At 37.5% G+C, this 13,742-nt stretch overlaps 1 pseudogene; it reads left to right on the forward strand.

The window, feature by feature from the left end:
- The first annotated feature begins 8,375 nt into the window (after positions 1 to 8,375).
- LOC102496874 (protein/nucleic acid deglycase DJ-1-like) lies at positions 8,376 to 8,964 on the forward strand (annotated as a pseudogene).
- The last annotated feature ends 4,778 nt before the right edge of the window (positions 8,965 to 13,742 follow it).

Below are 13,742 nucleotides of genomic sequence, written 5' to 3' on the forward strand. Positions count from 1 at the left end.
CATGTGGGAAACCTTCAGTTCATTCTGTGATGTTTCCACTGCTGATAAGGGGCTCAGAAAAACAAAAACAGACATTTTTATTGGGCGGTAATTCATTAAGATTTCTCATAAAGGATATTTTCCCAATTTTAGAATGAAATCCTGAGGTGGGGCTTCAGAAAGTTCTGACATGAAGATCTGTTAAAAAGAGTTTCACTTGACTCCAAAAAATGCATGATCTTATCCTTGATAATAATTTAAGGAGATGAGCTTATTAGTTCAAGGAAACAATTTCTCTAACATCAGGGGAACAGAATAAGTTAGTGCCCAAATGAAAGCAAAATTATTCTCTTGTCTTATTTGCCCATTTTCTGCTCCATGCTTTTTATCTCAGTGCCTGCAGTGGTTGGGGGGGGGCGGTGTGGGGGGGTACTGTTCATGTGTGCCAAGGGCCGGTGTCTTTACAATTCTCCTAAAAGCCGATTGGTTAGATGAATCATTAAATGTCTTTCCACTCTGTCTGCTCAGCACTGCATTGCCCTGGATCATATCCACATTCCTACCTTTGACTCTAAACCGAAGTTAGTACTTGCTTGTTCCTTTTGGCACATTTTCAGATTGTGAGCACATTTTATGATATGTCCATCCACACAGCTATCTAAATACAAACAGACTTATGGGGAGTGTGGCTGAGAGTTCACTTAAGATCCTTCGCAGGCTCCTGCCTGCCTCTTCCAGATTGGCAGCCACGAATGAGGTTAATCCTGAGTATATTAAATAAGGTAAAATGGTCTGGTCATACATTACACCTGTGAGTGTTGAGTACAACTCCGAATCAAAAGCCTGGTACTGTTTGGTGACTTGAACTTTGAGCTGTGCTGACTTGTCAGGGGGACAAGTCAACAAACTTTAGCTAAGTAGTTTGTGGTATATTATTAGGAAAACTAGATAAGGCAGTTCCATGTAACTCCTATCATTATGCATTCTTGGACTGAAAATAAGCCAGTCTCTCAACAGTTTGGAGAGAAAGCCTTAGTACTGGCTCTTTGAACACCATGAGAAATGTGAAGTATATGTGGGGATACTCTGAAAGGCATCTTGGTATCCTTTCATTTGCTAATGTAAAAAACGTGATATAGATAGGATATAGATGCTTGCTAGGAAAATAAAAATGTGAACTGAACCATCAGGGTTTTTTTTTTTTTTTGAGAGAGATTTTTGCTATAGGGCACATGCGCTTGCCAGAGTGACAGAAAGGGATAGAAATCACCCCTCAGGGAGGATGGCCATGCTGCAATCCCTTTTCTTCCATTCTCCTCTCAGAATTTTGGGCACAAATACACACATGCCCAGCATGAGTTTTAAGCCACTAGGTCCAGGACTCAAACCATGGTGAACTACGGGGGAGTCCAATGATGTAACTATTATGCCATCTGCTGGTCCCTAAATCATTATTATGTTTAATAGCTGAAGATCTTTCTGCTTTGTCTAGGTGGTTACCTAGAGACGAAATCATGACTACTTTAATTTGAAGCATTAATATATACTGTGTAAATGATTATGGAATCTGTAATGTTCTACTGCAATCAATAGCAATATTAAGAAAGGAAAAAAAGATTAATTATTAGCACTGATAATTATTTAATTAATAACCATAAAAAAAGCAAAAGCTTGTGAAGACATGATTCATTATTGGATTTTTATAGGGCAAGTTTCCCAAGAGCCACATGTCAGTTACAAACTAACTTAGAAAGTTTTCCAAGAACCAGATATCTGTTTAACATCATGCATAAAAGCAAAATAGTGGTTTCATCAGAATAGTTGGGGAACACAAAATGATGTGTCGTAAGTAACCTTACTCCTTATTTAATAATGAAAGGTTAACAGTCAGATAATCGTCCATTATTCAATTATTATTATATTGCCAGTTAATTGCAAATACAGAGGTAAATTTTCTAGCCTTAAATTATGAATGATGTTGAAATGTGGCTTTATTATATAATGCTAGTTCTCTATTACTCTTTACTAATGGCAGAACTCAACCTTAAGATTCCAAGGAAGAGCAAACATACCCATTATTCAGTGCTACTTTGGATGAAAGTTTTTGCAAATCTTATTTGTAAAATTTAATTTTTTGAGAGATTTTTGCTATGGGTTGTGTGTACTTGCCATAGAGAGAGAGACAGAAAGTAAGAAATAACTCCCCAGGGAGGATGGACACACAGCAATCCCTTGTCCATTCTCCTCTTGGCATTTTGGGCACACCTGCACATGCACCTGTTGAGAGTTTCAAGTCACTGGGTCCAGGACTTGAAGTGCGGTCGACTACGTCCCCTATTTGCAAATTTTAAAGGGAATGCTGATCTGCCTGCGCACGTAGAAAGGATTACTTATTTGTCTTTATTTCACGGGAATGGTAATTTGGTAATCAGGCATATCTTCACAGTGTCTAATTTGGTTCATTACCAAACAGATGGGTAGGCAGCTTGTGTATTTCTTTTGATATTGTATATTTGTCCTTTGAAGGTAGGTCTAGTCATAGGAGAATAAATTTAGTTTAGTTAGAGAAAGCAGATAACCTCTTTTCCAATCAGCTATAACTGAATAATTGGCAATAATTGGATACACCAAAGGATTATTCATTTTACTTTTAACTTTTCTGAGGATTCAGACACCTCCAGGTATCCTCCAGGCAGGATCTTGTAATAAGAAATTTCTTTTTCACTGTGCTTCTAAATCAAGAAAATTTAGAATTTGAGAGTACATGATCCTTTTTGGAAATCATTTAGCCTTCTCAGCGAAAAAAACCCACTGGGATTTAGATGGCACTTAGTGTAAAGTGTTTCTCCCCTCCTTGCTATTGTAGTATCTATTTTGCAATCAAATATGTGATGTAAAATTAATCACTATGATAACCTCTGAACATTGGAATGGGTTATCAAAGAAGGATTTGGTGATCTTCAAGAGCTTAGGCAGCTTTTCATTGTGGATAACTTCGATGTCCGATTGTTTAAAAGCAGGTGATCTCTAGAGTCTTTCTTGTGTTGTAATGTTAACATTATATATGAAACCATTCTTCAGAGATAAGAAAGGTTAAGACAATTAGCTAAAATATTATTTTGTTGCTCAATAACAGTCAGGTTCTTCCCTGAGATGTTTTATCCACTTTCCTGATTATGTCTGTTTCTGGATTGTGTTAAGCAGGGCTGTTATTCCTGTTGTCAGATACCCTGGTTGAACTCTGGTTTTCAGCAATGACATACACTGAATAATCTATAGACTATTGTAAAAAGTTTTTTTGGAAAGGTAGCTCAAAATAGGAAGGGATGTGAGTGCAAAAAGGTGTAGACTGTTGTGAATGGAAATTTATTGACTGTATAAAACTCAGAAAAGTTGAAAAGTGTAAATTAAAAAACAACTCTCATTTCTAAGATTTATGTCTCACTTTTAAGACACTAAACTTCTATTAGATAAGTATTTGAAATATATTAACTATCTCTTACCTAGCTCAAATTATGAATATTCCATTACATATATATTTTAACCTACAGATGACCACCTTGGTTGGGTGGCCCTGGAACACAGAATACATTCTTCCCTTGTCTGTTACCTGGGTTTCCCATATACACCTTCTTCCTTCACTTTTCTTGAATCACATATTTCATTGTTGCCTTCATTATAACTTCCCAAGACTTCTCCTGTCCGGCATGGCAGGAAGAGATTATTATTAGCAAGTGTATCAGTGCAGAGTGTGAAAGAAGAATTTATGGGTTGGAGAGGCACGTGGAATGAAAAGAGAGGAACATAACTTTTCTGGACTCTCTTTTCCATTCTCTTCCACTCTTATATCTCATTATAACCATATTTTCAATTAATACCTCTAGAGAATTCTCTTAGATTTATATTTTAATCTTGATCTCTCTGAAACTTCCAGCTGTCTTCTAGGGATTACCACCTAAATCTGCAAGCTGCTGAAACATAGCACATAATATTTTCTCTCATGTTAACCCCATCTTCCCCTTTCAACTTCCCACTTGTGTTAATAGTCACACAGTTAAATTAGTTACTGCCTTAAAGTCTGGAAATCATCTTTCACTGACCATTTTCTCTTGTTCACTCACATTCAACTAGCACTTAAATTTTACCTATTTTTCCTGCCAACATATTTTTGATTTTTTATGGTATATAATATTTAATAAAGAAAATAAGTGCTGTAACTGCACTGGTGAGAAATATACACATGTTGGAATATTCACTTTGTAAGCTGGGTAGCGTGACTGAATGTAGATTTATATTTTAATCTTGATCTCTCTGAAACTTCCAGCTGTCTTCTAGGGATTACCACCTAAATCTGCAAGCTGCTGAAACATAGCACATAATATTTTCTCTCATGTTAACCCCATCTTCCCCTTTCAACTTCCCACTTGTGTTAATAGTCACACAGTTAAATTAGTTACTGCCTTAAAGTCTGGAAATCATCTTTCACTGACCATTTTCTCTTGTTCACTCACATTCAACTAGCACTTAAATTTTACCTATTTTTCCTGCCAACATATTTTTGATTTTTTATGGTATATAATATTTAATAAAGAAAATAAGTGCTGTAACTGCACTGGTGAGAAATATACACATGTTGGAATATTCACTTTGTAAGCTGGGTAGCGTGACTGAATGTATAAAAGAAATAGAAATAAAAAGAAAAATTAAAATAAAAAAAAGGAGTGAACGTCTCCATCACATTATTTTTAAAAAATCAGCTATTGAATAGTATTACAACTTTAGTTCTTTTTTTAAAATGCTACATTTAAAAAAGTAATTTTAAAAAAATTATTTATTTCTTCAGAAAGAGACAGTCAGAAAGGCCCCCCCCCCAACAGGATCTTTACACTGTGACCCTCCCCATCCTCAGACAGCCAGGATCATATGCTTACACGTGTGTGCCTGGCATGTGCAGGGAGACCTCAGGACATGAAACTGGGACATTCTCATATAGCTTTAGTATCACTTGCAGCACACTGTATTATCATTATGCTACCATGGTTAGCTGGCCAACATCAGTTTAATTTGATCCCTTTTTTCTATTTCTATTGTGATCCTCCCCTTCCTTCCAAAGTTTGAGTCTTTACAATATCTTTCAATACTTCTAGTTTATTTCCTCTCTAAATGGTCTAGTGCATTGCCACTAAGTTCATTGTATGACTTTAATGTAGTGTCTTTCCATTGCTTATTCAATAAAGTGCTTGGTCTTCATCCTAACATTCAAGATTGTCTAACTGTTTGATCGAAATCACAATATCAGTGTGATTTTCCTATTTTTCCTAAACTGGAAATGAATAGTTTTCTTTTCTTTTTATAGGTTTTTGCCTTAGGGTATATGCACTTGCTAGAGAGAGAGAGACAGAGATAGTGAGAAGGAAAGTGAGGAATCACCTTCCAGGGAGGATGGGCACCCCACAATCCCTTCTCTTCCATTTTCCTCCTGGGATCTTGGACCTGGGCATACACACATTCCCAGCATGATTAAGCCACCAGGTCTGGGACTCAAACTGCAGTCCTTAAGAGATGAGTAGTTTTCAACACATTCTGTGCATCAGAATTTCTTAGGGAATTTAAAAAATAAAAATGCTAAGGCCACCTGGTGGTTTAGTAGTTAAAGTGCTGGACTCCCACATGGCCAACGGGGGTTTGAGTCCCAGACTGTGTGGCTTAAAAATCATGCCAGATGTGTGCGTGTGTGCATTAGTGCCCAAATTCTCAGGAGGAGAATGGAAGAAAAGGGATTGTGGCATGACCATTCCTCCTGGGGTGGGGGTGTGTGTGATTTCTCATTTTTCCTCCTACTGTTTCTTTCCTCTTCAGCAAACACATATGTCATATGGCAAAAGCTTTTTTAAAAAAATTAATAAATTAAAAATAATAAAAACGTCTGAGACCCATTTCTAGAGTTTCTAATTGATCAGGGTAAGGTGTAAATATTGGCACTTCTCTAAGTTTTCCAGATGATTCTGATGTTTACAATGTGTGTCCAGAAGAAAAAAAAAGTCACCGTTTTATTGTAACTCATGTGAAACTCTAACTCTTCCTAAAATGCTGTTTTTCAAAAATATTTTTGTTTTTGAGCCTTTGTAAAGATTTTCCCCAAAAGGATTACAATGCCATTTCCATCAAAATTCTACTCTTTCAGACTAGCAAGTAGTGTGGAAGTTAAGGTGCTACATCCCAAATGGCCGACTAACGTAGTGTGAATCCTAGACCCTGTGGCTTGAAAACCATGCCAGGTGCGTGTGCTTGTGTGCCCAAAGTCCTGAGAGGAGAATGGAAAAGAAGGGATTGTGGTGTGGCTATCAACCTGGGAGGTGATTTCTTACTTTCCCTCTCTCTCTGTCTCTCTATTCTTTCTATGATGGGAACACATGTCCAATACCAAAATCTTAAAAACAAACAAATGAAAAAAAAAGAAAAAGAAAAACTCCAAAATACTGCTGTTCTTTCAGGTTGTAATTCAAATTTTACTTTCTGACATGGTCTCATGCCCAGTGGTTAAGGGATTGGATCCCGCATGGCTGATCATGTGGTTCAAATCCCAGCCCTGGCGACTTGAAAAACACACCATTTGTGGGTACATGCATCCCCCAAATCCTGACAAGATGGAGTAATGGAAGAGAGGGATTGTGGCATGACCATGCCCCATTGAGGGTGCTCTATACCTCCTCCTTTCTGTCTCTCTCAGGAGAGTACATGTACCCTCTTTCTGGCAAGTTAAAAAAAAAAACCAAAGTGAAAACAGAAACAAAATATCACTCTCTTATGAAATTTCCCTAATTCCTCATTCAGGAGGAGTCTATTGATCTACTTTAGCACTGCCACAAACATGTAAGGAATAAATGAACTTCATTAAGCGAATGTGCCATCTGTCACTTCTATTTCAGTTATCAATATATTTGCATTATATTTTCTAGTTGGAGTCCTAAAAGTATATGAATTATAATATATATTTTGTCATAATTCATTTTTACTAATAGAAAAGAAACACTTATTCTAGTTTAAAAGTTGTTATACTTGCCATTGTTAATAATTTAAAAAAATTTAAACTAATCACTTAATAATTCTGCTTTGACCAAAACAATGAAACTGGCTTTTCTTGTATTCAGCATAGTTTCTTTATAGGTATTTCAGAATTTGTTCTTATAGTTTTTTGAATCTTCCTGACTGTAAAGTACAGGAACTGCTGCTGAGCTATAGGAGACAGCCTCTCTGGGACAGCCAATGGGAAGTTAAGGAATCATTGTGAAAGGAATCAATGTACATTCAGCATGGTGACAAGGACTGCACCACAAATCCCTCCCTTCCACTCTAGTTCAGGAGGGACATGCTTCTACTTACGGAGGTATTTGCTGTTAGGACTGGTCTTTCTAGCTAACAACAGTGAATCTCTGGCACAGATATTGTTGGTCTTAAATGCCCTATGATTTCAGGAAATTCTATAAATAGTTTGGCTTTTGTTCAGTTTATTCAGAAATAAAACATGTTTAATAAGGTTCACTACTCTGGCAGAGTAAGGGTCTGCTGGTTTAGTAATCTTATAAATATATGTAACATGTAGGTAAATCAGTCTTAAACTCTAAACATACTTAGAATACTCCCTTACTTAAGCATATATTATGTATATATTTAGAGGTTTTTGCCTTAGGGAACATGTGCTTCCCAAAGGGAGAGAGACAGAGACAATGATAGGGAAAGTGAGAAGTCACTCCCAAGAGGGGATGGTCACTCCACAATCCTTTCTCCTCTATTCCCTTCTTGGGGGCTTAGGCATGCACACACATGAGTCTGGCATGAGTTTCAGATCATTGGGTTGGAGATTCGAACCGTGGTCAGCCATGTGGTGTTAACCACATGCTATCTGCTGGCCCCTAAATCAACACCTATTTTAACAAAATATCTGTAATTAGAAGCAGCTGATAAACTAAATCCAAAATTATAAGCGAGACTCACTCTCACTTGAAGTCATGTTACTTGGAGAACTTTAAAAAAAACGTGCTGGGGTCAGCAGGTGGTGTAGTGGCTAAGGCATTGGCCACTCATAGGGCTGACCATGGTTCAAATTCCGGACCCAGCAGCTTGAAAATCATGCTGGTTGCATGTGTGTATATGCCCAAAATCTCAGGAGGAGAATGGAGGAGAAGGGGTTGCGATGCGGCCCTCTTCCCTGGGGGATGATTTCTTACTTTATCTCTCTCTCTCTGGTGAGTTTATGTGCTCTATAACAAAAGCCTCTTAAAAAAAAAGCATGTGCCTGAAATGCCTCACTAAGGGCCCAGTGGACGATGTGTATGTGTGCTAGCCTGCATAACTCTTTAGTCTGGTTCAGGTATTTAGAAAAATACAACCTAAAAATGGTTTCAAAAAGAGCTGTGGTCATCCTGACTAAAGGAGTAGAGAAAGTGGAGACTGTCATGAGATGATCTGGGATTATGGTCATTGTTGCAGGCCTGGGTGGAAAAAGCCCAGTGCAGTGTAGCTGTGCCATTTGTCCTGATGCCAGTCTTGAAGATGAAAAAAAAAAAGAGAGAGAGAGAGAGAGAGAGAGAGAGAGAGAGAGAGAGAGAGAGATCATATGATGTAGTGGTTCTACCAGGAGGTAATATGGGTGTACAGAATTCATCTGAGTATGCTGCAGTGATAGATATCCTAAAGGAATAGAAGTGGAAAGGCCTCATAGCCAGCATCTGTGCAGGTCCTACGGCTCTGTTGGCTCATAATGTAGGTTTTGGAAGCAAAGTTACAACACAGACCCTTGCTAAAGACAAAATAATGAATGGAAGTCATTACAGATACTCTGAGAATTGTGTGGGAAAGGATGGTCTAATTCTTGCAAGCCACGGTCCTGGGACCAGCTTGGAGTTTGCTCTTGCAATTGTTGAGGTGCTAAATATCAAGCAGGTGGGGGATCACGTGAAGGTTCCACTTGTTCTTAAAGATTAAAGCAGAAAAAATGTGACAGTGAGTTACAGGAATAGACCATTCGTAATCTATCCTCATTGTATTTGCTTTAAACAAAAAGTTATTGGCTAATGTGCCCAAAAGCTGTCATTACTGCTTTTGTATAGTTGTGAAGTAACAACTGCACAGAGCCTACAAATTGTGTGTGTACAAATTCTGTCTCTACATTTCTGAACCTTATTTGCAGAACAAACAGGGCATTTAGCAGTGAAAAAAAAAATGCCCTTAAAGCCACGTGAAAAGAGGTAAGGAAGCCCTATTTCCTCATTCTTTACTGTAGGATTCCAGTTGGGATTTGGCCATAAATGAGCACTTCTGAGTATTTCAGTAAAGTCCACAGAAGTGTTAACAGCCCTTTTATGTAAGAGAACTTCTATCTTTCTGCATCTGTGAGTCATACTACTCAACAAAATTTCCTAATAACACAGACACAAGTCTATACACTCTGATCAGGTATCAAATGGGAGTTGGACTATTATGTCAACCCTTAGAATTGGAGCTCCTGCTGGTTTTTCCTTTATCGAAGTGAGGAAAGTGGACTTTTGTGACAGAACAGTGTTTGATGTCTTGGGGCATTTTTACCTAATAGAATACACAGCATCTAAGGGAAAAGGGGAGGTAACACAGGGGAGCTACTCTTTCCAGCTCAAAAGGAGTTGTTGAAGCCCATATATGCATTCATGAAGCCCATGGGATCCTTTAGCTATGGATATGGCTAATGTGGTCATCCAGAATTGACTCTATAGACCACTACAAAAATTATGAAGAGAAATTTATAGGATCCAATGGTCAATGGATATTGAGTTGTCAGAGCAGCTCCTGAGCACTGATATCTCCAAAATCATGAGACAGGGGGGTTGATTCTGAAGGTCTATAGCCCCAGATGTTGCAAAAACACCTCCAAGATTCTGGTCTGCTCAAATAGGGAATAGTAATGTGGTTTTGGCTTGTTACTGAAGCCAAACCCTAAAAAGTTAAGGGCAACTACATGATGAAACCACAGGTTCAGACCTTCCCAAATCTTGAATTAGCCATAGCTGAATGTTGGAAAACTGTGTAAAAGTACAATAATCTCTGGGCTTCCAACCACACGCACAGAGTCTTGGTAGAAGATGTGTAGTATCTTGTAGGTAAAAATTTGCCTGAAGACTTCCAGGACTGAAGTGCAGGAGAAAGCTGAGGGGGCAAGATGTCCAAGTATATGGCCAGCATGGCCAGCAATCCCACCTGGACCCACCACTTCCTCATCCTGATTCATGTAAAACCTGGGCTATAAGACTCCATGTTGGGGAGCTATGAATTTTTTTGTTCCATCCCCCTTTATAGTTACTAGCATAGTGCTTGGCATACAATAGGTCTTGAATAAATATCTTGAAATAAATATTCTATGACATTTAGCTGTTACTTTGCATATTGTAGTTTGAGAAATCAAGTTCCAATTTGTTGAGTTTTTTTTTTTTTAGCAGTACAGTAGTGGTTTTATTTGAATATTCATATTTAGAAGAACACAGATGTAGCATGAAAAAAACAGTAATTGCAAAGGAAGGAGATGGGACAGAGAAGTTAACAGGAAAAAGATAGGTATTTCTATTAGCTAGATGCAATTTGTCATTTGTACTCTACCACAGAATCTATTGAGCTGTGACTTATGTTTCACAATATATGTGGCTTATTTTGTATATTTTTGACATTTTTGTAATATTTCTGACAGTTTTATTTTTTTTTAATCAGAAACACTTGGACATTAAATTAGGAGGGCCTCAGTGTACCCTTTCCTCTCCCTAATGCTAACCCCAGGCCAGAAATGCACAATCTCTATTAAGCTAGGTTGGAGCTGGGGGCAACTATAAATAAAATTAAAAAAAAAATTTGCCAGAGGATGCATGCACTGAGCAAGCAGGACAAAAAAGCACACCCCTTCCCACATGGCCAAACGTGGTTTGAGTCCCAGACATGGTGGTTTGCTCTCTTATTCTCTCTCTCTTGCTTTCTCCTCTGCCCCTTTCTGATCAAATTAAAATAAATAAATCAATTAATTGAAAAAGTTAAATAAAATAATTCTTTAAAAAATCAGAGATCTGTAAAACAGAGGACTAGGTAAATTAAAGTTTCTTATAGAGAAGAGTCCTTTTGAAGGCAACTGAGATCACTTTCCATTTTCTTCCAGAGCGTATTTTCTTAGCCTTATATGTTAAAGATTAGGATCAGACTAGTTCAGGTAGGGGGCCTGCAATTGAAAGAAGAGAATTATATAGATCTTTTGATGCCACAGGTGGATAGCATGACAAATTTAATTCAAAGGAACCAAAATCACATATTTTCTTTCTCGATTAGACATTTACTGAATGCCAGGGATTGAGAAACTGATCTGCAAAAGACACAGATTTTAAAATAACAATTGGAAGTACATTATAAGAAGTACTGGAAAAGTTGGACAAGGACAAAATGGATTTAAAAGAGGGATATTTAAACAGAACTGACACCTATACAAAATAAAATGACAATCCTAGAGCTGAAAAATAAAATACAATATCTGGAATTAAGAAATTATTGGAGGACCTCTAACTGTGTTGGCCCTCTTGGTTTAGCTTCACTGCTGTGAAAACCTCCCTCCAGCCAGGGTCCCCCCTTTCAGACCCCAGTGCTTTTCAGGTAGGCAAGTGTCCCTCACCCTCTTGTTCTTCTCTGTCCTCTCTAACTATTTTTTACCTCTTTTAAAAAATACATTTTTCTGCCCCATTTGTGCCTTTATTTTGTTAATTTGTCTCCTTTTCCCTCTATCAGGACAGAAAGCATCCAGGCACCTCCACCTATGACTGTGTTGGCACTTTGCGCAGCATGCTTGGGCACTGCTTGGTGGTTTTCTATTTTTAACCCAATTTCATTAGCCACGACATGATTTCTGTTTTTTTTTTCTTTCATCTTTTTGCTCTAGTCATTTCCTTCCTTTTTATTTGCTTTTTCTTCCTAGTTCTATTTCCTACGTTCTTTTTCTTTTACCTTACTTTCCTGTTTTTCTGCTCAGCCCTTACTCACTGCCTAGAGAAGACTAGGTGCATAGTAGCTAAACAACTGAACATTGTGAGTTTTAGAGAATTCTTTGCACCTCACTGTGGTGGTTACAAAAAAAGTGAAATTCCCCTCCATAAATCTGATTTCAAAACTCCTCCTGTGATTTCCACACTGGAGGACACAGTAGAAGAGAGAAATTAGCACCAAACTATTTCATAGTAAGAGAAATACAAGAGCTCACAGTCACAGAATCCTTATCCAACAAATTAGCCAAAAGTGAATACATAACCAAATGACTAAAAATCAGAGAAGAGACTCAAGGATGAGAGAATCAAGTAATACATCTCCAGAACGGGAACACTGTAACTTGTCTCCAAGTAGAGAAAATTTAGAGGATATTACCGAAATGTCAGAAAAAGAATTTAGAATACTTATGTAACAAAACTCTATGAGATACAAGAGAAAGAGATGTTGAGCTACAAGAGATGAGAAAGTCCTTCCATGATATGAAAGAAGAATTGAACACCATAAAAAAGAATCAAATGGGACTGTTAGATATGAAGGCTGTAATACAGGAAATCAAAACCTCCCTTGAAAGTATTAAAAGCAGGTTAGACCACACAGAAGATCAAATCTCAGGAGCAGGAGACAAAACATCTGACCTAGAAAAAATTATCAAAAATATTGAGAAAACAGCCAAGAAAACTGAGGATACTATACGGGAAATACTAGATACCATGAAACACACAAGCATCCGGATAATTGGTATCCCAGAAGGTGAAAAAACTAATAAGGGCATTGATAATCTATTCCATGAAATTCTGGAAGAAAACTTTCCAAACCTAGAAAGGCACTCAAATATCCAGACCTAAGAAATACAAAGAACTCCAAGTAGAATCCATCCAAGAAGATTCTTTCCATGGTGCATCATAGCTAGATTGGCCAAAACCACAGAAAAAGACAAGATACTAAGATTGGCAAGAGAGAAACATCAAATCACTTACAAAGGCTATCCCATCAGGCTAACACCAGACTTCTCATTGGACACAATGCAAGCAAGGAAAGAATGGGGAAATATATTCAAAATGTTAAATGAAAAACAATTTCAACCAAGAATACTATACTCGGCAAGATTATCCTTCATATGGGAAAAGAAGATAAAGACATTCTTGGATAAACAAAACCTGAATGAATTTATCAACTCCAGAGCAGCTCTTTAAGAAATTCTGAAAGGAGTACTATATCAAGAAAACTAAAGGCAGACAGACAGCAATAAGAGAACAAAAACCAATGAAGTATATGGTCAACTTAATGGTAGGGACAAATCTGGAAATATTGATAGTAACATTAAATGTTAATGGATTAAATTCTCTGATCAAGAGACACAGACTGGCTGAATGGATTAAAATTCAGAAACCCTCAATCTGCTCCCTACAAGAAACCCGTCTCATGGATAAAGACATACATAGACTAGAAGTGAAGGCTAGAAAAGGTATTCCATGCAAATGGAAACCAAAAAAGAGCAGGAGTTGCTATACTGATTTTGGAAAAAATAGGCTTTAAGACAAAAACCATAAAAAGAGACAAAGAAGGGCATTATATAGTACTAAAAGGACTAATTCACCAAGAAGATGTAACACTTAAAATATCTATGCACCCAACTCAGGAGCACCGAAATATGTAAAGGAATGACTGCTAGATCTAAAAGGAGAGATAGACTGTAACACAATAATTGTTGGAGCTCTCAA

Source organism: Tupaia chinensis, unplaced genomic scaffold (assembly GCF_000334495.1).
Source record: "Tupaia chinensis unplaced genomic scaffold, TupChi_1.0 Scaffold000460_1, whole genome shotgun sequence".
Taxonomy (NCBI): Eukaryota; Metazoa; Chordata; class Mammalia; order Scandentia; family Tupaiidae; genus Tupaia; species Tupaia belangeri.